General features: G+C 46.9%; 1 protein-coding gene across 2 annotated transcripts in view; it reads right to left on the reverse strand.

Moving 5' to 3' along the window:
* The window catches only part of ANKRD11 (ankyrin repeat domain containing 11), a 282,262-nt gene that overhangs the window by 208,484 nt on the left and 47,587 nt on the right, over positions 1 to 26,191 (reverse strand). The window contains exon 2 of one of the 2 annotated variants that reach the window (XM_068259482.1): positions 20,034 to 20,111. The exons of the other annotated variant lie outside the window; for it this stretch is intronic. The gene's annotated coding sequence lies outside the window, so the exon portion shown is untranslated. The remainder of the gene's footprint in view (positions 1 to 20,033; positions 20,112 to 26,191) is intronic. 2 annotated transcript variants of the gene reach the window in all.

The following is a 26,191-nucleotide window of genomic DNA, read 5'->3' on the forward strand; positions in this document are numbered from 1 at the left end:
ACCGGAGGCAGTGAGTGGTCTGCACGGTCACATGATGTCTGCAGGGAACCATTAGAAGCCCCAGGTGAGTTCAAACTCATTTTCCCCCGACCCCTACAGTGTCCCTTTAAGTCTGAGAGGAAGTAGAGTAGCAAAAAAGGACAACCCAGGCATGCCCTGCAACTTCTTTTGTGTACCAAATTTTATGTGTACCAGATAAGAGTCTGGTAAACTGGGGAATCATCATTTATCAACAAGAAAAGTAATAGTGATTTTAACTTTTGGCTTGCCTGGTTAGCTCCCTTATTACTGGTTTACCAGATATAAAATAAGTTACAATTTAAGAATGGTGTAAAACCTGACTGTTCTTTATTGGGGACCCAACAAGGGCTCATAGAAGCAGCATTTTACCACCAATAAGTGATAAGACAGGCTGCTATGTACAGGCCAAAGCAATTACCCTGTGTCTGTGGGACGTGGTTGTGAAGGTACAACACTCGGGTAACTCTGCTCTGGGATAAGCAAGGGGCCATATAAAGAAATTCATACACAGTTTTCACCCCACCTCCGCTTATTTAGTTACTCATTCTGTGTTGGGTACCCGCTATATACTTCTGGCTACTGGCCAATGTCTGTGCAAATGTGAGGTGATCATTATGATCACACGGTTCTATTCAGTCTCCATAGAAATCAAATTAACTTTATTGGCCTGACCAAGACTCATACAGGCATTGCCAAAGCAAGGGGAAAGGGGGGACATGGAAGCGTATGAGAGGAATCGGTGCAGAAGACTTGGGCGCATGTATGGCTTATTCTGCTCCTGCACAAATTTCCACTGATGTTAATTACTATTCCCCCTCCAGGCCGCCATGGATGGTGTGGAATGAAAATTCGGCTTCCAGCAATTGCTGGAGGCCGAATTATTGTGTTTTAGAAGTAACTTCAGCTCAGTCTTCTGACGGCGCTGAAGTTACTCACTGCTGCGCCCAAGTCTCCCAAGTGTTTGACATGGAAAGGGGTGGGGGCACAATGGGTAAGCAGTCCATGGACATTATTAGGTTTACAGTTCATTTATGCTCCTCTCAGTCTGCAGCATGCTGTGACATAGTGTGCAGCGATTGTCACTGTGGATTCCTCCTCTCAGCCTGTGGCATGCTGTGACAGTGTGCAGCGATTGTCACTGTGGATTCCTCCTCTCAGTCTGTGGCATGCTGTGACATAGCGTGCAGTGATTGTCACTGTGGATTCCTCCTCTCAGTCTGTGGCATGCTGTGACAGCGTGCAGCGATTGTCACTGTGGATTCCTCCTCTCAGTCTGTGGCATGCTGTGACAGTGTGCAGTGATTGTCACTGTGGATTCCTCCTCTCAGTCTGTGGCATGCTGTGACATAGCGTGCAGTGATTGTCACTGTGGATTCCTCCTCTCAGTCTGTGGCATGCTGTGACATAGCGTGCAGTTATTGTCACTGTAGATTCCTCCTCTCCTAGTAGAATGTAGAGTTTTCTCTTATCCTCTAATATGTGAAAGTCTGGAAATAGTTCCATCAATTTCTTTAAGAAGAAGGTTTCCCTGGTTGCCGTCTATATGGGGCAGTACAGCAGGAAGTGATTCTCATCCTCCAGTGTCTTCTACTTCGTGTTGGCATAGTCTATCCTCCCCGGGTTTGTAGGTCTGTTCGTCTCCCAGACTCTAGAGGTTGTGGGCACTCAGTCTGTAGCTATTCAGGATTTGGCTCGGGAGAGTTTTGGAGATTTTCCAGGTATGGGGACAATTTATGTCTCTCTTTGTTGCACGGCCTTTAGATCAGGAAACTGCAAGTTGGGTTGTTTGAGCACCCGCTCTGCGCCACGCTGCTCCTGGTGTGAGTGCCAATATAAGACGTAATGTTAAGAGGAACCCGAGGTGAGAGGGATATGGAGGCTACCATATATATTTATTTGTAACCCATGGCAGTTGCCTGGTAGCCATGTTGAATTTTTGGCATAAGTAGCGTCTGAGTTAAAACCCTGGAACAAGCATATGGCTAGTCCAGTAAAACATGAGTCCGCTGAGCCAGAGTACCTGATCTGCTGCATGCCTGTTCAGGGTCTATGGCTAAAAGTATTAGCGACACAGGGTCAAGAGGACTGCCTGGCAACTGGTATTGTTAAAACGGAAATACGGCAGCCTCCATATTCTCACTACAGTTGTCCTTTAATGCACTGCTATGGAAGGTTAAACCGCATTGGTTTTTCAGCATTTAGTGTAAAACAGGCCTAAGGCAACAAAAACGTAACGCACATACGTGAGGAGGTACCTTAACCACTTATGGGAATAAAAGTGACATGAGAGCGGAGCTCTGCCATGCTTCCCAATACGGTGGTCACAGGTCATTAGTAAGCAAGTCCACCCAGTGAGGACTCTCCAGGAGGGACCCCGGGCCGCACATGAATACATGGAGCCGGCTTTGTGCAGCCTCTGCACGCTCCACAGATGTTAATTATCCAACGGAAAAGGAAGCGCAGTGAATTCCCTCTCAGTTAAATGGTGCGTCTGAAAAAACAAACACAAGCGGCCACTATCTGAGACAGGCTGGCGGAGGATCTGTGCCAGCTCACAGGAAACTCCATAATGGAGGCTCGGGGGCCTGCAGGATTTGTGTGGCACAACACAGGCCAGCCCTGGCTAAGCGCTACATAATTGCAGCATTCACTTTCAGTTTTGGGATTAAGCAGTCAGCAGAGGAGAAGCCTTTCAGCTCACATCTGGCAGAGAAACAAAAGTGCAGCCATTCACTGCATCAGCCTCTCACAGCCACATTCATCAGCTACACATGGAGATGGGAAAACCTCCCAAACTTACACAGAAGAAAACCACTTCCTTTACTCCACTCACAGCCCGGAAAACTGCTTATACTGCTACAGAGACCAGATCCTGAGAAAGCACACAGGTTGTCACCTAATTGCTCTGTCCCCGGCCTCAATGCTTTTCCTGCACTTTAAAGGGCAACTGTAGTGAGAAGTATATGGAGGCTGCCATATTTATTTCCTTTTATACAATACCAGATGCCTGGCAGACCTGCTGGTCTATTTGGCTGCAGTAGTGTCTGAATCACACCAGAAACAAGCATGCAGCTAATCTTGTCAGAGCTGACAATAATGTCAGAAATCCCTGATCTGCTGCATGCTTGTTCAGGGGCTATGGCTAAAAGCATTAGAGGCAGAGGATCAGCAGGGCTGCCAGGCAACTGGCAATCAATATGGCAGCCTCCATATTCCTCCCACTACAGTTGTCCTTTAACCACTTCACCAATGAGGGGTTTTACCCCCTGACCACCAGAGCAATTTTCACCTTTCAGCGCTCCTTCCATTCATTCGTCTATAACTTTATCATTACTTATCGCAATGAAATGAACTATATCTTGTTTTTTCCGCCACCAATTAGGCTTTCTTTAGGTGGGACATTATGCCAAGAATTATTTTTTTCTAAATGTGTTTTAATGGGAAAATAGGAAAAATGTGGGGAAAAAATTTTTTTTTCAGTTTTCGGCCATTATAGTTTTTAAATAATGCATGCTACTGTAGTTAAAACCCATGAAATTTACGTGCCCTTTTGTCCCAGTTATAAAACCGTTTAAATTATGTCCCTATCACAATGTTTGGCGCCAATATTTCATTTGGAAATAAAGGTGCATTTTTTTCAGTTTTGCGTCCATCCCTAATTACAAGCCCATAGTTTATAAAGTAACAGTGTTATACCCTCTTGACTTAAATATTTAAAAAGTTCAGTCCCTAAGGTAACTAATTATGTATTTTTTTTTAATTGTAAATTTTTGAATTTTTTTTTAATTACAAAAAAAAAAATGGGGAGTGTGGGAGGTAATGAGTTAATTTTTTGTGTAAAAGTCATTTATTTGTATGTGAAAAATGTGTAGGGTGTAGTTTACTATTTGGCCACAAGATGGCCACAGTAACTTTTTGCTTTATTGCGACCTCCAAGCCTCCTTCCGGAAGCTTGGAGGAAGAATAAGGAGGCTGGACACGTGAGTTTCTTCTCACAATGATCGCGCTGCCCATAGGAGAGCAGCGGGTCATTGTGGGGCTTAGATCAACGAACGGGAATGGATTTTCCCGTTCATTGATCTCCGGGCGAGCGGGCGGCGGCGTGTTTACTAGCGGCGGGCGGCGTGTTTACGAGCGGGAGCGCGGACAGCGTCGGGAACGCGGAAAGTACGTGTTTCTCCGTCCCTGGTTTTTAAAGGATGGAAAAAGGGGCGGAGAAATACGTACGCGCGGGGGTAAAGTGGTTAAACTGCGATGATGATGGCTAACCTTGACACTCCAGCTGTGGCAAAACTACATATCCCATCATGCCTCTCTCCCCGTGTTATGCTTAGAGCTGTCAGAGTATTGCAAAGCCTCATGGGACTTAGTTCCACCACAGCTGGAGGGCCAAGGTTAGCCATCACTGGTCTAGCATGTAGGCGCATCTCCCTTTCTCACCTAGCAGCTCTCATTGGCCAGCACCTCTAGTCATGTGATTCTGGCCACAGGATTAGTAAGCCTCATGGCTGGGAAGGATTAGTACTCCGTGCCCACAGACACACATTCCTGCCCATTTACTAGCATTTTCAAGCAGGACAGACATCAGGGGAACAGTCACTGGGACTCAGATGTTTGTGAAGGCATTATGGAAAAATATATGCACAAGTACAGCTACACATATACACCAAATCAAACTTTGTGGCATTTTATCACACAATTCCCAGAACGCACTGGCATGAGACCACGTGTATTGTCCTATGCAGAGGAAGGAGAGGCAGGTGACTGCATGAATTGCTCTATGGAAGCAGTAGAGTGTTGTATCGTGTTAGTCATCAGTAAAAGCAAGACGTTTTGAATCAGGAGGATACCATTCATTGGCTAACTTAGAGGCAGAGCTTACTTTTTATTTACCTCTAAGTTAGCCAATAAATTGTATCCTCCTGATTCAAAAAACTACTTGTTCTATGGAAGAGAGTCAACAAATGGGTCTCCTACTTGGTACACAGAACAATCCCACAGGACCAGGCAGCATTGGATATGGCACTAAGAGCAGTCATACAGGACTAGGCAGCAGAGCATATGGTGCAGAGAACCAGGGCTGTAGAGTCGGAGTTGGAGCCGAGGAAATTTTGGGCACCCAGAGTTGGAGTCGGAGTCGTGGTTTCCAAAAATGAGGAATCGAAGCAGGATGATTTTTTGTACAAAATCCACAGCCCTGCTAAGTATTAGACTAAGGAGTCGGAGTCATATTGGGTCCCCGGAGTTGGAGTCGGAGTCATGGTTTCATAAACCAAGGAGAGAGTTGGAGTCGGAAGATTTTTGTACCGACTCCACAGCCCTGCAGAGAGCAATCCTCCAGGACCAGAGGAGATGGCGAAGAGAGCAATCCTACAGGACCAGGCAGCAGAGGAGATGGCAAAGAGAGCAATCCTACAGGACCAGGCAGCAGAGGAGATGGTGCAGAGAGCAATCCTACAGGACCAGGCAGCAGAGGAGATGGTGAAGAGAGCAATCCTACAGGACCAGGCAGCAGAGGAGATGGTGCAGAGAGCAATCCTACAGGACCAGGCAGTACAGGAGATGGTGCAGAGAGCAATCCTACAGGACCAGGCAGCAGAGGAGATGGCGCAGAGAGCAATCCTACAGGACCAGGCAGCAGAGGAGATGGTGCAGAGAGCAATCCTACAGGACCAGGCAGCAGAGGAGATGGTGAAGAGAGCAATCCTACAGGACCAGGCAGCAGAGGAGATGGCGCAGAGAGCAATCCTACAGGACCAGGCAGCAGAGGAGATGGCGCAGAGAGCAATCCTACAGGACCAGGCAGCAGAGGAGGTGGTGCAGAGAGCAATCCTACAGGACCAGGCAGCAGAGGAGATGGTGCAAAGAGCAATCCTACAGGACCAGGCAGCAGAGGAGATGGTGCAGAGAGCAATCCTACAGGACCAGGCAGCAGAGGAGGTGGTGCAGAGAGCAATCCTACAGGACCAGGCAGCAGAGGAGATGGTGCAGAGAGCAATCCTACAGGACCAGGCAGCAGAGGAGATGGTGAAGAGAGCAATCCTACAGGACCAGGCAGCAGAGGAGATGGTGCAGAGAGCAATCCTACAGGACCAGGCAGCAGAGGAGGTGGTGCAGAGAGCAATCCTACAGGACCAGGCAGCAGAGGAGATGGTGCAAAGAGCAATCCTACAGGACCAGGCAGCAGCGGAGGTGGTGCAGAGAGCAATCCTACAGGACCAGGCAGCAGAGGAGATGGTGCAGAGAGCAATCCTACAGGACCAGGCAGCAGAGGATATGGTGCAGAGAGCAATCCTACAGGACCAGGCAGCAGAGGATATGGTGCAGAGAGCAATCCTACAGGACCAGGCAGCAGAGGAGATGGTGCAGAGAGCAATTCTACAGGACCAGGCAGCAGAGGAGATGGTGCAGAGAGCAATCCTACAGGACCAGGCAGCAGAGGAGATGGCGCAGAGAGCAATCCTACAGGACCAGGCAGCAGAGGAGATGGCAAAGAGAGCAATCCTACAGGGCCAGGCAGCAGAGGAGGTGGCAGAGAGCAATCCTACAGGACCAGGCAGCAGAGGATATGGTGCAGAGAGCAATCCTACAGGACCAGGCAGCAGAGGATATGGTGCAGAGAGCAATCCTACAGGACCAGGCAGCAGAGGAGATGGTGCAGAGAGCAATTCTACAGGACCAGGCAGCAGAGGAGATGGCGCAGAGAGCAATCCTACAGGACCAGGCAGCAGAGGAGATGGCAAAGAGAGCAATCCTACAGGGCCAGGCAGCAGAGGAGGTGGCGCAGAGAGCAATCCTACAGGACCAGGCAGCAGAGGAGATGATGCAGAGAGCAATCCTACAGGACTAGGCAGCAGAGGATATGATGCACAGAACAAGTTGCACAGAGTTGGAGTCGGAGTCGTGGTTTCCAAAAATGAGGAATCGAAGCAGGATGATTTTTGTACAAAATCCACAGCCCTGCTAAGTATTAGACTAAGGAGTCTGAGTCATTTTGGGTCCCCGGAGTTGGAGTCGGAGTCATGGTTTCATAAACCAAGGAGTCCGAGTTGGAGTCGGAAGATTTTTGTACCGACTCCACAGCCCTGCAGAGAGCAATCCTACAGGGCCAGGCAGCAGAGGAGATGGCGCAGAGAGCAATCCTACAGGGCCAGGCAGCAGAGGAGGTGGCGCAGAGAGCAATCCTACAGGGCCAGGCAGCAGAGGAGGTGGCGCAGAGAGCAATCCTACAGGGCCAGGCAGCAGAGGAGGTGGCGCAGAGAGCAATCCTACAGGGCCAGGCAGCAGAGGAGGTGGCGCAGAGAGCAATCCTACAGGGGCAGGCAGCAGAGGAGTACTATGGCAATCAGGGCCCAGGCAGATTTGGTCAAATTTTGGTGGCGGTGGCGGTGGTGGCGGTGGTGTGTGTAATACACAAACATTTTTTAAACCTCATCTACACGGTACAATTTTACGTCAGACGGATCTATTCGACAATTTCCAACCGGTCAAATCGGATTGCAATAGATTTTGGGTACTTAATGCAAAATCTATCGCAAAATAGATCAGAAACAATTTGGACGTCTACACATAATGCAATTTCTTATCAGATTACCAGTTGATCTGATGGAAAATTGTAGATGAGGCCACACACACACACACACACACACACACACACACACACACACACACACACTTTATTTTAGCTCCAGATCTCTCTCCACCTGCAGCACATGTGACTGCTGACCACATTCAAGGTCAGATGAAATAGGTTAGTGTGTCATCACCAGCCTGCATGACTAAGTAAACTTCGGAAAAGCTTATCGAGCCAAAGACCGAAATAGACAGAACTGTAGTTCAGAATGATTAAGGTTTCCTCCCTTTAGGCAACAGGACACAAAGTGCACTTTTCCCACAGGCCGCACTCTGCAGAGATCTGCTCTGTCTGCAATACAGAAAGAGGGATTTGCATCTCTTACCTGGGTCATATCAGACCACGGAAAGAGGAATATCTGCTAGTACTCACATTTCTCAAAACTTTTTGGTACGTTACAGGCAAATATTTCATGAAAGTTATTTGAACTACTTGAACAGAACGCCAGGGAGGTTAAAAGACACCAGAAGTGAGTGATATGGTTGCCTGGCTGTTCTGCTGATCCTGACTCTTTTTAGTCATAGACCCCAAACAAGCAAGCAGCAGATCTGGCGTTTCACATCATCAGATCTGACAAGATTAGCCACATGCTGGTTTCTGGTGTTTTTCAGACACTACTGCAGACATTCGTTCAACAGGACAGTCAGGCAACTGATATTGTTTAACCACTTGCCGACCGCACACTCATAACGTGCGTCGGCAAAGTGGCAGCTGCAGGACCAGCGACGCAGTACTGCGTCGCCAGCTGCAGCCTAATTAATCGGGAAGCAGCCGCTCGTACGAGCGGCTGCTTCCTGTCAAATCACGGCGGGGGGCTCCGTGAATAGCCTGCGGGCCGCCGATGGCGGCTCGCAGGCTAGATGTAAACACAAGCGGAAATAATCCGCTTTGTTTACATTTGTACGGCGCTGCTGCGCAGCAGCGCCGTAAGGCAGATCGGCGATCCCCGGCCAATCAGCGGCCGGGGATCGCCGCCATGTGACAGGGGACGTCCTGTCACTGGCTGCACAGGACGGATAGCCGTCCTGTGCAGCCCCGATCACCGGGGGAGGCAGCAGGTAGGAGAGGGAGGGGGGAATTTCGCCGCGGAGGGGGGCTTTGAGGTGCCCCCCCCCCGCCACCCACAGCAGGCAGGAGAGATCAGACCCCCCAGCACATCATCCCCATAGGGGGGAAAAAAGGGGGGCAATCTGATCTCCCTGCCTGCACCCTGATCTGTGCTGGGGGCTGCAGAGCCCACCCAGCACAGATCAATCAAACCAGCGCTGGTCCTTAAGGGGGGGTAAAGGGTGGGTCCTCAAGTGGTTAAAAGGAAATAAATATGGCAGCCTCCATATTCTTTTCACATCAGTTGTCCTGTAAACAATCCCAGTTGCCTGGAAATAAGGCTGATGGTACCTTTAGGACGGTGGTGACTAGACTAGTTTTCTAGCAATCTTAAAGTGTACCCAAGATGAAAGTTATATCCGGTTCCATACTTCTTGGGGCTTCCTTAAAGTGAACATCCAAACTAAAAATACTCAGCAGCACTAAAAAAGGCCTGGTGTCTCTTCAACAGCTTCACAGCATCTGAACTTTATTTTTCTTACCCAAGCCTCATTTTTGGCTGCACAAAGGAAATCTGCTCGGGCAGTTTTTCCCTTACGCTGTGCAAAGCATGATGGGATTTCTGATGTTGCTGTCTCGTTCTTCTGTTTTGGTGCAAAAAATTTTTTGACATCTCTAATTTGAGATTTGAAGCCTAGCGCATGCAGCAGGGAGGGGTGGACATTTGGAACTGTGTCTCCTGCTCCCTATCAAACAAAAATATGGCTGCCCCATGACAAAGATGGCTGCCCCCATGGAATCACTAACATTTGCCTGTTCTTTTAAAACAGGGTGGGTAAGAGATTATATTACCCATCTATTTTAATTAACATAACTAATGTAACTTAATGACAGTATGTTTAGGTTGAAGTTCCCCTTTAAAACCCCATGAGGCTACTCAGTCCCTCGCTGTCTCCCCAGGTGGCTCCTGAGACCCGCAATAGTGCCTGAAAGCCTGGCCGACTCGCGCTTCATTGTGCATGTATAGCCCAGCAAGGCACACTCCCCCATCACGCTCCCATCCCTGTAAGGCTTCTGCGCAGTACTACTACGCAAGCACAGAATGCTTCCAGGGACAGGAGCGTGACGGAGCGCGCGCCTGGCCGGGCATACACGACTCAGGCCGTATTGCGGGTAACAGGAGCCACCCGGAGAGAAGGCGAGGGACTGATCGGCCTCAAGAGGGCTTAGGGAAGCCCCAGGTAAATATGGAACCGGAGATGGCTTTCTTCTCAGGTACACTTTAAGGCTCGCTTCCTTAAAGTCGACTGAGGCAGCCGATAACGACCCCCCTCAGCCGATAATCAGGTGTGCGTACGGAGACTCCCTCTCCGACACCCAACAAGCAATGCGCCCAGCGGATCAACTCACCCCAAACTTCATTGAGCACCTCGCTTCCCCGCGTGACATCACACACACGCCGCTGTATTATCCCTCCGCCAGCAACACAGGGCATCCAGCTATACAGCTGACTTACGTCTTTTCAGCCATGCCCAGCAATGTCGCCCAAGATGGGCGACATCCAAAGGTGTGTATGTACCTTTATAAAGGCAGCGATCAGGCTAGAGAATAAGGATCCCTTTTAGTTGGTCGCCATTTTTATAAACATCGGTGTGAAGATGTGCTGCCAAAATAAAGCTTTGTTCTGCCGATTAGTTGACCACTGCCATTATAAATAAGCTCCCTAAAATCTTCCGCATCCAGAGATTGGACAGGAGACGCGAGAGAAAGGCGGGCTTAACCCGCAAGCTTTTCTATTGGTCCGTGAAGAAACATGCAACACATGAAAAAGGACCGACAGAAAGACTTGAGAGGTTAGGGCCCGTTTCCACTAGTGCGAATCTGCATGCCTTTTCTGCCTGCAGATTCGCATAAATCTAAATCAATGGGTCTGTTTCCGCTTGTCAGAAATTCTGTGCTGTGGACTGTGCAGAAAAAAAATCTGTACAGCAGAGCCATCAGAATTCCCGCACCGGAAGGCTAGTGTGCGATTCGCCTGTAATGTAATAGGAAAATGCATGCATTTTCGTTATGCGAATTCGCGTTATGTTTTCGCTTCAAATCAATGAAAAAGCACACAGGCAGTGTCATGGTTAAATTCGCATACTTACAGATGCATTTTCACGTTAAAATTCACGAAGGCGTAGGAATTTGCATCCGCATGCGAACTCATTTTTGCGTTTTCCGCAACAGAATCGCACCACACTAGTGGAAACAGGCCCTTAGAAACGAGGAAATTTCTGAGGTTCAAAAATATCCTAAAATGCATATTGTGGTCAGGAACAGTCTATTCCCTTCCCGGGGCCTCTGACTGTAGAGACTCTCCTATCCCTCGTTTTGAGGGTCACACAAGTCCATGTCTGGAAGATGCGGCTCTCAGAATAGTGACTGATCACATCTTTCCCAGATGTGGGCAAGAATTCCCAGCCAAAACAAAAGCTGTGGACAGACACGTCCTGGTAGAAGAATCCCATGTGCGGCTTGGAAGAATAAGCCTATGATAGGATTGCTGCACTCGTCACAGACAGGCCACGTTAGCCCAGGCAGGAGCAGCCAGTGACCTGGTTTACTGTTAATGTATAACAAGCAGCCATGAATCATTTAATAAACACTCACTGTGTGTTGCCATCAGGTCAGCACAACATCCGTGTTCAGCTTCAGTATCATAAACCTGACAAGCCAATCAGATTCCAGGCAGTCGGTGACTCAGCCGCTGATGCCCCGCCCATTCTACCCTCACAGGTCCAACTACATTAAAAGGACCTCTATCAAAAGTTGTAACATGTAAGATACATACATATAAAATTTAATTTTTTCCTAGAGCAAAAGGCAACAGTATAAATTATTTTTCTCCTATGTACTTGTCACTTACAGTAGGTAATAAAAAGCTGACAGATTTTTGGACTAATCCAGCATCTCCTAGGAGATTCTCAATATAGCAAAGTCCCAGTTATCTGGAAAAACAGGCAACCAGAAGTCTCTACTAACCGGCATAGTAGTAGTGGTAACTGGGACAGAACGTATGGGGGTTAGCAGGACACTGCAGGCTCAAAGAGAAACTCCAACCAAGAATTGAACTTTATCCCAATCAGTAGCTGATACCCCCTTTTACATGAGAAATACAATGATTTTCACAAACAGACCATCAGGGGGCGCTGTGTGACTAATTTTGTGCTGAAACCCCTCCCACAAGAGGCTCTGAATACCGCGGTACTCTGGGCAAACTGCCACAATGTAACAATGTTCACAGACAGGAAATGGCTGTTTAAAGCTGTCTGTAACAGCCAGAGCAGCTAGAAACAGCTACATAACTTGCCCACAGTAGCAATGTCACCATGTAATACATGTCAGAATGTGAATCTGGTAAAGGAAAGATTTTACAATGAGCAAACACTGACTAAATCATTTATACATAATTATTGTAAAAATGAAGCACTTTTTTTATTAAATTATTTTCACTGGAGTTCCTCTTTAAACTGACACTGAAGCGGAATAAAAAAAAAAACTCATGATATAATGAATTGGTCGTGTAATACGGATAATTGATAGATCACCAGTAGCAAAGAAAATTGTGTCATTTTTTTTTTCAGGTATATAGCTTTTTTTTTTATAACATTGCATCATTCTCTAATAATTGCAGTTTCCACAATACAATCAGCATTTTAAATGATTTCACAGAGCAGGCTAGTGATCCTTTGTTCTTGGTTTATGGTTTTTCTGCAGAGAAAAGTTCAGACAATGAGAGACAGTCGAGATGAGTGCTTCAAAAGACAGTGCTGGCCACGACTTTATAAAGTCCCAGTCACAGAAGCTCTTTTGCATAGATAACCAAAGCTTCTTAACTCTTCCTATACTGGAAACAATAGACTCATTCTGTGCTAATAATGTTTTATTTCTTAGCTGTACTACACACAGTTCATCATAAATGTTCACTTCAGAATCCCTTTTAACTACTTACCGATCCTCTGGGCAGAGTCGTCTTTGCATACTGCAGTTCCCAGTGGCTTTCTGGCATCCATGCATGGCATAAACCTGAGCCAATGCGGGTCAAGAGCCATACACAGAGGATAGCAGGAAGCTGCTGGCAGCTACAGAAAGTGTAGAAGATGGAGCCCGGAGGATCGGTCAGTTGTTTCTGCTGCACAGGGGGAGGTTGGTGCCAGTATTAGCCGGTTGCTCAAGCAACTGGCAAGCACACATATCCGGCATAAAGCAATCCCCGTCTGTGCCGGATACTGGGGACTTTCCTGCATTACCTTTATTCTTTACAAAAGCGCTCCCAGGAAAGGATCCATACAAAGATGCCAGCCAGCTTCCCTCATCGTTTGCACTTTTTTGGCAGTCCAGTAAGTGCTTTTGTAAACAAACAGTACACTTCATACAGACGTCTAGCCCAAAATCTAGCAGATCCGTCACTTTTTCACTACCTGTTGACCACTTCCGTACCAGCAGTCTCTGACCCTTTAACCTCCTTGGCGGTAACCCCGAACGTAGTTCGGGATAAGCCGTGCAGGAGGTTTTCTCCGGCCCTGCTGGGACGATTTGTTTAATTTTTTTTTTGCTGGACGCAGCTAGTACTTTGCTAGCTGCGTCAGCACACCGATAGCCGCCGCCCCGCGCTCGATCGCCGGTATCCGTCGCACCGCGCGGCCCTCCCCCTCCCCCCAGACCCCGTGCGCTGCCTGGCCAATCAGTGCCAGGCAGCGCTGAGGGGTGGCCTGGGACTCCCAATGATGTCGGTGACGTCATCCCGCCATGGCGACGGGGGAAGCCCTCCAGGAAATCCCGTTCTTGGAACGGGATTTCCTGATCGAAGAGGGCGGGGGGATGCCGCTGAGCAGCGGCTATCATGTAGCGAGCCCTGGGCTCGCTACATGATATAAGAGGAAAAAAAAAAAAAACTGCTGCGCTCCCTCCTGGCGGAATTTTTTATACCGCCAGGGGGGTTAAAGTGAATCCGAGATAAACCTTTTACTCATTGCATAATTGTGTTCCTTTCATATAGTTTAGGGCATTCCTCAAGCCAAATACTTTTGGTTTTGTTTGAATACTCTAATTCCCTATAAACTAAACAAGCCTCACCCCACAGCTTCTCTAGAGCTCCCAGAAGCCTTTGCTACTCAGTCTGGGCAGGAGGAGGTTACTAGCCAGAGTTGTCAGAGGCAAAGGGGAGGAGGGAGGAGGAGAAAAGTTTTCCCAGGCTTAGGGCTGGAGATGCAGATCAGCTTGCCTGTTTGTAATGTGACAAACAGAACATGGCTGCCCTTATTGTATCACAGGAATAAATAATCATAAACTGTTGAAGCTAGATTTGCTGAGTAAACGATCTAAACTTTAGATAAGATATATAATAAAGTTACTTGTTTTAGTTCGCTTTTCATCTCGGATCCGCTTAAGAGTTACCAGGCGGTTTTAAAGAAAATAAGTGCTACTTACCCGGGGCTTCGTCCAGCCCGAAGCTCCCAGCATGCCTCTCGCCGCAACTCTGCAGTCAGCTGCCGCCTCCCGAGCCCACGCCGATGATGTCAGGTACCTGGAGGTCGGCCTGTACTGCATCTGCACAAGCGGTGCTGTCAATCACTGCCACGTGGACTGGAACGTACTGCGCCTGCGCAGTACGCTCTGGTCCACGTGGCGGTGATTGACAGAGCCGCTCGTGCAGATGCAGTACAGGCAGACCTCCAGGTCTGCCTGATGTTATCGCAAGGGACCGGGAGGCAGCAGGCAGTGAACGGCTGAGCTGCAGCGAGGGACATGCTGGGAGCTTGGGGCTGGACGAAGCACCAGTAAATGGAACTTATTTTCTTTAAAAACGCCTGATAACTCCTTTAACCTCCTTGCCGGTCTAATTCCCCCAGCCCATGGCTCGCTACATGATAGCCGCTGAGCAGCGGCAGCTCCGCAGCCACTCCGATCGCTTCCAGCGATCGGAGTAAGCAGGAAATCCCGTTCAGAACGGGATTTCCTGCTGGGCTTCCCCGGTCGCCATGGCGACGGGGCGGGATGACGTCATCGACGTCGGGACGTCAAAGGGAATCCTGGGCCACCCCTCAGCGCTGCCTGGCCCTGATTGGCCAGGCTGCGCAAGGGGTCTGGAGGGGGGGGGGGGGGGGCGAGACGTTGCCGATAGCAGCGGATCGGCGGCGATCGGATGTTACAAGCAGCTAGCACAGTGCTAGCTGCTTGAAACAAAAAAATTATGCAAATCGGCCCAGCGGGGCCTGAGAAGTCCTCCTGCGCAGGTTACCCCAAACTGAGTTCGGGATAACCGGCAAGGAGGTTAAGGACCAGAAACTGCTGGTACCAAAGAACGGCGCCTTCCGACGAATCGCCGCACATACAGATTCTACAATGGGCAAACGCTGACTAAATAATTTATACATAATTACTTTAAAAATGAAGCACTTTTATTACATTTTAACTGGAGTTCCTCTAAGCTCTTAAATGGAAATATTTAACTAGAAAATATGGGGATCGCAGACTTCTACATATAACAATAATCACTGACACAATCAATCAAAAACCCCTACAAAAATCCCAGTTAGAAACAGACATACGACAGTGTCTTACATGCTTCCCCCCCCCCCCCTCTCTCACAGCTGGTTGTGTAAAGCAACCTTTCATACCACACACCAACCAAAATTGGCCAATGTCATTCCAATGTCTGTATGGCCTCGTAAGGACCCCTTAAGCATCACTGGAAGAGAAGGGTTATATACAAATATACAGCAAGAAGTAGTGTTTTTATGCTGAAACCAGTATAATTGGGTATGGTTATCCAGAATAAAGCATGGGTCATTACAAAGCCTCTTTGAGCTGAAGCCGACAACAAAATAAAAGCAAACCCTGCGGCTACACAGGTACACACGCATGGCAAGAACTCCAGCAGCTGCTGCACAATGGAAATCTGCTGTCCCACCCTGTAAAAGCAACAATTCCTAACATGCAAGCTCGCACCAGTTGTTAGAATGGAATTTAGGAGACAGGCCGGGAATCTCAGCGAAGGGAGGCCATAAAATTCACTGTGCAGAAAGAAACGCACAGCTGTTTCACTGCACAAAACACGGCTGAACCAGTCATTGTCGGCAGCCAGACAACGTGCAGCAGTCATGCGTCCAGAAAACAATGACTAAGAAGAACATTGTCGCAAGTAGGGCACTTCCAGGAGATTCGAACAGCGTGATCAAATCTGTTGGAAATTAAGTGTTGAAATCAATGTGTATGGCCTGCTTCAAAGTCTCCCACATTGCCCTCCAGCACCCACTTCCTGGTCGGCCATCAACTGCACCTGTGCTGGCCCGGCTGCACACGCTCTAAAGTACGCAACCGATCTGCGATGGTGTCATACGCAGATCACCCCCGGCTGCCGTTGCGTACTTTAGAACGCATGCAGCCAGGCCAGCGCACTGATGTGTGACCCAGCTGAGGGTGCCGGAGGGTAATTACAGGAGGCAGAGGGGGCAGAATGGAGAATGGGGGGGGGGGGGGGGTGTTGAGCATGAGGACAGCTCACAGTACACGCCTGCTCCCTCAGTTTCTAATATTTATTTGGACTCCGGTATCCTTTAAGGGTGGCAAATATACATTCAGCGCAGCTGGTTAGTAAGCGGGCTTTTCTGTCTCTTTAAGCCTCGTATACCTTCCTAGTGGTTCTGGGTTGCCACCAGCTTTCTGGGTACATTGTGAGAAAAGCATAATGACCTTAGCGAGTTGCTGACCTGCACTGTCCAGTCAGCGTGCTACTGAAGCTGTGCTGAAGTGAACAACTGAGCAGATTACACTGGCTTAGGCCTGAACGATTTTAGGAAAAAAAAATGTGTTGAGCGATTTCTGTCCCAAGTCATGATTTCGATTCGATTCACGATTTATTTCAAATCAAGCATTGTTCACCTCCTCTGTGCGCCTCTGTCCTACCGCTCTCTTTGTGCCTTTGTTGTCTGTGTCCCCTCTGAGTCTCTCTCTCTTGCCCGGTTTGTGTCCCTTTTGTCTTTCTGTGCCTGCCCTGTGTCTCTCTGTGCCCGCTCTGTGTCTACTCTATGCCCCCTCTGTACCCCAAGCTGCGGTAGTACTGGACATACCTTCCAGCACAAGTCCAGAGATGCCCGTCTATCCATTTCACCTCCTGCAGACTAATGCACGGCATACTTCCTGTATGTCATGTGACATATAGGAACCATGCCGTGCACAAGAGCCGGCAGATGGCAAGAGAGGACAGACCATGTTGGACTCGTGTCGGAAGGCATGTCCAAGACTGCCGATGCTGCGGGCCACACGCGCCAGGACTTGGGATAAGTTTGAAACTGCTTCTTCAAACTTCCCCATGTGGAAATTAAGTCATCACAGAAATTGTCTCCCAGCTGCACGCGCTAGGCTTCAAATCTTTAATTTAAAAAAAATAAACATTGCGCCAAAACAGCAGAGGAGAGCAACATCGGAAATCCAATCATGCTTTGCACAGCATCAGGGGAAAAATGCCCAGGCAGTTTTCTTCTGTGTAGTTAAAAATGAGGCTTGGGTAAGAAAAACAAAGTTCTGATGCTGTGAAACTGTTAAAGAAACACCAAGCCTTTTCAGTGCTGCTGAGTACATTTTTAATCTGAAGGTTCACTTTAACTAAAGGCACAACTTGAACCGTATCCGTCTCCAGCAGATTATTCAAATTAAAAAAAACAACAACAAAAAACACGACTGTAGTCTTGCAACAGCATGGCCCCCTCCTTTTCTTGAAACTGATATTTTTAACTGTGGAACATTTTGGATTATCAGTCTCACGTTGCTCTACCCTTTGTCTTGCACCCCATCAATAGCTGAACGGCTGATAGAGGTTTGAGGTGGCACTGCAGATGACTTTACTTCCAGTTGCTGGACAATCTTTTTGCTGACTGGGAAGGAATACTGGCTTGTGGGTGTACTAGGCCTAAATGCTCAGTCCTTCCTGACTTCACATACAGATGCCACCACGTTCCCAGCATCACCAGCCTGAGGCCTCTTTTCCATGAGCAGTTCAACTGTGTGCTCAGCGAGCAGCCACCAGGCGCGGCGGCAGCGAACAGCCACCAGTGAGCAGTTGTGAGAGTTTGAAAGACATTTCACTGCCTACCAACTTCCCATTAAAAAGAGGCCTCAGTGACTCCGAGAAGCTGGGCCTCACTCACAATGAGCACATGAGCTGGATTAACATACTAGTGTGTGGAAAGTCGAATCAAGAACACGGCTGCTTGAAGACCTGAAACAAATGGTGCGGAGGAGAGCGCTCCATGTAATATTACTCCCAAACACTCACAAAATGACTCCATTAAAATGCCTGGGCCCCGACACGCACCAGGAAGCAAAGACAAGCACTTCAGAGGGTGGGCAGAAAGGCCGCTCAGACATGGCAGGAAGCAGATAACCCACCACAAGCAGGCTGGAACCAGGACTCCATGCAACGCAACTGCCTGGTGAATAAACAGTTTACCATAAACGGCACAACACTTGGAATTGTGCTGAGCTGATCGGCTTTCACTAACGAATCATGAGAGGAGTCAGACAGCATTACACGTTACCACATGTACAATTACACAAGATTTCATAATGATTCCAGCACTGCACAGACGCAATTCACTCTTGGCAAACAAAACTTCTCACTTTGCTTCTTGTTACCACGACCATGTGGTCCTACATAGCAACAACCCCTCATTATAAATTCAGCCTCCTTCAGGGGAGAACACCATTTACACGTCATCTCTTCTGCTGCGGCCAGGTCTCCAAAGGAGAAAGATTCTCCCATTTCTACAGTGTCTGGTGCTGCCGGGCCAAGATGGCCAGTAAGAGGCAGAGAACCCTGGTTTGATTACACGTTTAATGCAGGTTGTATTCTTTTTCAGTGCCTCAAAGCATCAACATCACAGAAACCTCATTTCAATGCAAACGCCAAGATATTAAAAGGACACCTGAAGTTAGAGGGATATGGAGGCTGCCATATTTATTTCCTTTGAAACAATACCAGTTGACTGGCAGTCCTGCTGATTACTCTGGCGTCGCTAATGTCACACACATGCAGCCGACCTTAACAGATTTTTGTCAGAAACAACTGATCTGCATGTGTTTGTTCAGGATATATGGCTAAAGCCCCACCTACACGATAAGATTCTTTGTGCGATTCGATTACGATTCTATTTACGATCCGATTAAATCCGATCGGGATTCGATTCAATTCGATTTGCCATTGAAAAACAATGGCAAATCTAATTGAATCGAATCCTGTTCGGGCATGTCGGATTTAATCGGATCGTAAATAGAATCGTAATCGAATCGCACAAAGAATCGTATCGTGTAGATGGGGCTTAAAGGTATTGTGCCTGGTACATACACCATGCACTTTGGTGTCAGACCGGTCAAATCCATTATTTCCGACAGGCCCAGTTTGATTTCTGATCGTTTTACTAATCAACTTTTTGATCACTTCTATACAAAATTAATCAATAACGATCAGAAATCAGATTGGGCCTGTCGGAAATAAATCGATATGATGTGCACCAGACTTTAAAATGGCCCTGAACTCTGGCACAGGACAGAAGGATGTATTTAGAGAGTTTAGCCTCTCTAATTCCCCCTCATCTGTGTCTAATCACAAGTTGTAATTTGATCTCTCAGTTGAGTCAGCTGGCTGCCACGGCTTAAATTACAGGACTTTAACATGTCTGCTTTCTTGAAAGCAGGAAGTAAGACAATGCAGGTTTATTGCAGGATTAACAGGAGAGCCATGTAACTGGGATTGTTTAAAATGAAATGTCAGCCTCCATTACTATCACTTTAGATCCCCTTTAACCAAAAACTCTCTCAATCATCTTATGAAAAAATACAAACATAAAAAAGACCACATCCTGGTCACATGGTCTTAAATTATTCCACCAATCAAGCTGCACCAAAACATCAGCAATATCTAATAGAAAATGAACAGGCATGACTCGGCACAAACAGTGTGAAGAACAGCTAGGAGCATCAACCCAACAAAGTTGCACAACAGGAAAATTGTGCATAACCAAAAACCTGGAAGGATCCCAGCAGTCTGACTACACAAGTACAAAACGTTGCGAAAGAAAGTTCTATAATAAAATTCAAACAGTAACAATTGCCCAAAACAACTGAAACCTTATTTAACACAAAAAGACAGGCGTTATGCAAGAAAAAGTTCCTGGAAGCAGATACTGGCCTGTTCAGGCATTCAGCCGAACAGGAAATACAACTACACAAGACAGAATCACAAGCAGCAGAGAATACAGAGGCAGAAAAACTAAAATGGGATATTTACCGACTCCATAGTTGAAAGCAGCGATGCGTTATGCCCATATAAACATCCAGCTTTTTTTCCCCAAAAAGTAGGTCGATTCTGAAACAAGAAGAGCATAGTTATTAATAGACAAGTATATACAATCCATATTGCAGACGTGACTTGAGAATTATCAGGTGAAACATGCTCCTGGGCAGAGAACAACCACATCGGCACTGCACAGCCACTCTGTGCCTAAGGAGAGCCAATCACATACCAGGTGACAGACTATGAACAGGCACACCATCCACATTGGCACTGCACAGTACAAACACTCTGTGTCTATAGAGAAGCAATCATATGCCAGGCTCACAATTAAAGGACAATTGATTAGTATATGGAGGTTGCCAAATGTATCTCCTTATAAACAATACCAGTTGCCGGGCAGCCCTGTTGATCTATTTGGCTGCAGTAGTGTCTGAATCACACCAGAAACAAGCATGCAGCTAATCTTGTCACATCTGGCAATAATATCAGAAACCCCTGATCTGCTGCATGCTTGCTCAGGGTCTATGGCTTAAAGTATTAAGCCTCATCTACACGTGTAGATGAGGCGGCGATCCGGCGGCTCGTTTAGCCGCCGGATCGCCTCTTCCGCATCCCCGCCGCGTTCCCGCTCGCCGGAATCAATACCCGCTCGATTCCCTACCATTGTCCCCTCGCGGGGAGTGAGCAGGGAATCGGCGGTGGGGAGATCCGTCCTGTCGGATCTTATCAATCGAGCTGCATCAGCGGCTCGATTGATAAGGAGCATCGCGACCGCATCTACGCGTGTAGATGCGGCTTTAGAGACACAGGATCAGCAGGGGAGTCAGGCAACTGGTATTGCTTATAAATACGTACATATGGCAGTCTCCATATCCCTTTCACTTTAGTTGTCCTTTTAAATAATACCAGTTGCCTGGCAGCCCTGCTGTTTTATTTGGCTGCAGTAGTGTCCGAACCACAACAGAAAGGAGCATGAAGCTAATCTGGTCAGATCTGACAATAATGCTTGTTCAGGGCCTATGGCTAAAAGTATTTTGAGGCAGAGGATCAGCAGGCTAGCCAGGCAAATGGTATAACTCAGTGTTCTCCCCAGGCTCTTTTAGCCAGGTGCTCCACCCGGCTAGTTTAGGTGAGCACCCGGCCGTCATCGGCTCACCTCCTCCTATGCTATAAACAGAGTTGCGCAAAGAAGCACCAGACCTGCATTCTCTCATATTGCCCCACCCGGCTGCGTTTTCATGCCACCCGGCTAGAAAAAAGTTCTGGGGAGAACACGGTCACCTAAAAATAAAATGAATATGGCAGTTGTACTTGAAGACATTTTGAATTCTACAATTGCATGCCAGCTACTAAAAGTTTATGAATCATAATTCATCAATTGACCATCTCTGTCCCACCCAGTTTTACAACAAAATCAATTGGACATGTTGAGGCAATAAGGTTTCTGCCAGAAATCGAATAGGGAAAAAAAAAAAAAAAAAAAAAAATCACAAGGTTATGGCCAGCTTTCTATATCTGCAGATTGCAAAGCAAGGCACAGGAAGGGGAAGTCTCTAGACGAGACCAGAGCTGGAGCAGTCTCCTGGATTTCTCATCCGTCCATGTGTATGGGAATATCAGGCACTCCCCATATACTGGGTGTTCCAAGAAGCTCCAGATATTACACAGAATGCAGCAGCTTCTTCCCGGGCAGAGTGAGGAAATTTCTTAGTTCTCACACTGAGTGTGCTAAAGTTTACACTAAGTTTTAGTGAATGTTTGCATAACCTGACTGTGCACTAATGGAAATATAGGGGCATTCCAGTGCACGATATAGCAGTACTTTGTATACAGAAGTAATGATGCCTTGCATCAGGAAGAGATCATGTGCAGCTAGTCCTGCCTACTGCAGCAGAATCACTGCACACATACACCCGCAAGATGAATAAACCGTGCACAATCATAAGTACAGAGGAAGTAGGAGCAGAAAGTCACAATCCCCTAACCTAACACTTTACAGAACTTTCACTAGAACAAATCAGCAGCCTGAATACACTGCTGTGCCCAACCTACCAGTGCTGAAATAATTCGATGAACAGCAGATACAGCCACTTCCTGTTTACATAAGCAAGAAGTTTTAAATCAGGATGATACCATTTATTGGCTAACTACAAATGAATAAGAATAAACAAGCTTTCGGCCTTGCAGCCTTCGTCAGGTTTATATCCTGTAAACCTGACGAAGGCTGCAAGGCCGAAAGCTTGTTTATTCTTATTCATTTGTAGTTAGCCAATAAATGGTATCATCCTGATTTAAAACTTCTTGCTTTTACTGATGGCTAACACGGTACAATACCCTACTGCTACTGTTTACATAAGTTTCACCCTCTCCTCAGAGGACAGAGCTATATCCCACTTATGTAAACACTGACAGTCTCTGTGACAAATGTGTCAGATAAGGAGAGAGAACTGTGTGTAGAGTGAACTTGCTTAGGATTTTGCACAAGCAAGAAGGTGCACAGATAGGAGCAAGGATAAAATCCTGACAAATGTACTACCTGCCGCATTCTCCATGACTTAAAGCAGGCCCGAACTCAGAATGTCCTCTCTGCTCTAAAAAAAATACGCAAAAGCATAACATGTACAGAAAACATTTTTGTTACAGCGGATACAAATCCTAAAATCCTCACTGTTCCTACTTCCCGATTCATGGAAGCAGACATATTGTTAGCATCCTGTGCTTTCTGCCATTGCAGTCAGGTGACAGGGGAGAGATCAAATTACAACCTATGATTAGACACCAATGAGGGGGAAATAGACAGGCTAAACTCTAAATACATACAGGGTGCATTTCTCTATGTATTTCTTCAGTCCTGTGCAAGAGTTCAAGTCCACTTTAATGTTTTTGCGCTCTAGGATAATGGCGATGAATTATCCCATTTCCAGTCATCTCAAGCAAGTGGCAAATTCTCCCATACAGGTACACTGATTGCAAAACCAAACTAGAAAGGGGATTTTCACCACTCTATACAAACTCTGGCTGAACTATCACACCCCTTATTTGACAAAGGCTGCAGCTACTCAAGAAGGAGAATTCAAGCATAGTTGACAGATATTAAGTTGGTGATGCAGTGTTCTTAGAATTGTTTTCCAGCCGGGTGGCAAGAAAAAGTAGTCGGGTGGGGCGTGTTGGGTACACACACGATGTGTTTTTCCGCTCGAAATTTGCACCCAATCGTTTTTTTCGCTCGATTCTCTTATCTTCCACTCGTTTTTCTTCTTTTCCATTCACTTAAATGAGAAATAGAGCGCAGAATCGTTTAGAAGTTATACATGTTGGAAATTATCAAATCCATCTATCGAGAGGAAAATCTTATGGTGTGTACCCATCATTACAGCATAGGAGGAGATGAGTCAATAACAGCCGGGTGCTCACCAAAACTAGCCGGGTGGAGCACCCGCCTAAAAGAGTCTGGGAAGAACACTGATGGGAACCGCTCACAATTGTCAGCCTGCAAAAGAGAACCACTACGCAAAAATCAGATCAGCGGGATTTAACCCAACAGCGGATCCATTTCCCACAGAGGGCTGGTGGAAGTGCATCTGCTCCAGACTCCAACACACCATTGCACTTTGCAGTCCGCTTGGCAATCTGGCGCAATGTAATGCAAAAAATGATTGTTCCTTACACAGCAACTTGCATTACAGAGCTATGGAGGACACCATGGCAGATCAATAATATGCAGATTTTTGCTGTGATGCAAATGAAGCTAGAAATCAGACCAGTGAAATGCGATTGCCGATCTAAACTTCAAAATGCAACATAATTTGCAATAAAGAGGAATCAAACTAAAAAAAGGACTGATAAACCAACAGCATTGTAAATACAAAAAAAAATAAAAAAAAAGTTAAGTGGGTAGCTGCATCAAACTTAGACTACCACCATCTTTAAAAACATAATTCACTTGAAGAGAAAAAATAGTTTCCATTTGCTACTCTGGGAGCCTGTGCATCTGTCCCAGCATGCAACACAATCCTGCCCAGGAAGTGGGAGGTGACACCTTGCAATAAGGTAAATAATTTAAAAATAATTCAGGATTTCATAAAAAAAACAAACAAAAAAAAAAACACATGTATGGCCGCGTTCAATCAGGAAGACAAGACAACATTTACACATCGCAAGTTTCTCCTGGCGGACTCAAAGCACTTCAGGGCTACAGCCACTTGGGGCGCACTGCACCGGCGACCAGGATCATTATCCAGATTTGCCCAAAAACTCCTTAATATTTTACCTACTCTAGAAGCCACCATTTTTTACTTCTGACTGAGGCCTAGAACCCACTACAAACCGCTATCGCTAATCGCAATCGCTAGTGTTTAGTAAGCGATTTCGGTAAAGATTTTAAAAAGTACGCGTTTTGCCAGCAATTGTGTAGCAATTAGTTTTAACTTTGATTGATCCTTTCAATTAATTTTTTTTACATGGTGTAGTAATTTCAAAACGCTAGCAAAATCGCGGCGTAGGTTTTTGACAAGCGATTACACCAGCATTTATATACCGCTACAGCTAAACCCTAAAAATCCTGCATGTCCTGCGTTTGTGATTTTGCTAATGGCAATCGCTCCAGTGGAATTTGGCCCATCCATTAACATTAGCTGAGCGTTTAGGGAAATCACTTTTTAGATGCTCACAAAATCGCTGTAGTGGGTTCCAGCCCTAATGCCAGTTTCTTGTCTGGAGTGCTGCCCCTGTAGCTAGAATATTTTCTTAAAATGGAACCTAGTGAGAGGTACACAGAGGCTGCCATATTTCCTTTTAAACAACAACAAATAACATTTGTAAAGCATTTTCTCCCATAGGACTCAAAGTGCATAAGCATGGCTCCGACCATCGTGGTACAGAGGAAGGATTTTATAAGTCTGGAAATGCCAGGCTAAACAGGTGGCTTTTCAGTCTGGATTTGAATAGCTCCAGGGATGGTGCTGTCTTTACTGGGTGTGGGAGGGAGTTCCAAAGAGTAGGGGCAGCATGACAGAAGGCTCTATCTCCAGATTTTTTGAGGTGCACTCTGGGAGTGACCAAGTTTATAGAACTTGCTGATCTGAGGTTGTGAGAGGTGCGGTGCAGCTTCAGCAAGTCCTTCATGTATCCAATACCAGTTGCCCGGCACACCTGCTTATCTCTGGCTGCAGTTGTGTCTGAGGGCTGGTTCAGACGGACGTTCGTTGGCGTCGCGTTCGCTGGCGTTGCGGCGGCGATGCATTCGGGCTTTCAGCAGCGTTCGCGCTGCGTTCGGATGCGGTGACGTTTTTTCTTCCTCTAGGGGAACATTACCCATCGCAGTTAACCGCCCCTGGAAGCTTAACGCCAGGGAAAATCGGGACCCGAACGCCGCGTTCGTGTAAACGCGCGTAAAAGCTTGGTACAAACGCTCCCATTCACTTGAATGGGAGCGTTTAACGCCAAGCCCCGAATGCTGGCGGTAAACGCTCCGCAAGCGTCCGTCTGAACCAGCCCTGAATCACACACCTGAAACAAGCATGTGGCTAATCTTGTGAGATTTTTGTCAGAAACCTCTGATCTGCTGCATGCTTGTTCAGGGTCTGTGGCTCAACATATTAGAGGCAGAGGATCAGCAGGACATCCAGGCAATGTGCATGGTTTAAAAGGAAATCTGTCAGCCTCCATATCCCTCTCACTTCAGTCGTTTAACCACTCACTTGAAGGGATAGGATCTGCATGGGAGAAACTCGCAAGCAATAGAGGTAAAATGATCAATATTGAAACTAAAAGAACACTGGCATTTTTAAAAGAAAAAAAAAAAAAAAAGTTAAGGCCATGGCCTGCCTCACTTGAGCTATGCTTTAAGGATGGAGTGAAACATTCAGAATCCCCCCCCCCCCCCCCCTCTCTCTCTCCAGGTTGGCAGCTACCATCCTTACATTCTACTACTCTTTACAAGATACAGAGTGCAAGTGTAAAAAGGCCAAGGGCCAGAACAGCTTTACACGCCTTGCTAGACTTGTTCTAGGCAACAGACCAATCACAAAGACAGAGCCAATAGGTGTGTACAACACAATGGCAGAAACCGACATGTACTGTGCAGAATATAGGGGAAAGGCCGGCATCTCAGTCCTACAGTATATCACGTCTGAGAAACCGGCTTTAATGCT

This window comes from Hyperolius riggenbachi, chromosome 11 (assembly GCF_040937935.1).
Source record: "Hyperolius riggenbachi isolate aHypRig1 chromosome 11, aHypRig1.pri, whole genome shotgun sequence".
NCBI lineage: Eukaryota > Metazoa > Chordata > Amphibia > Anura > Hyperoliidae > Hyperolius > Hyperolius riggenbachi.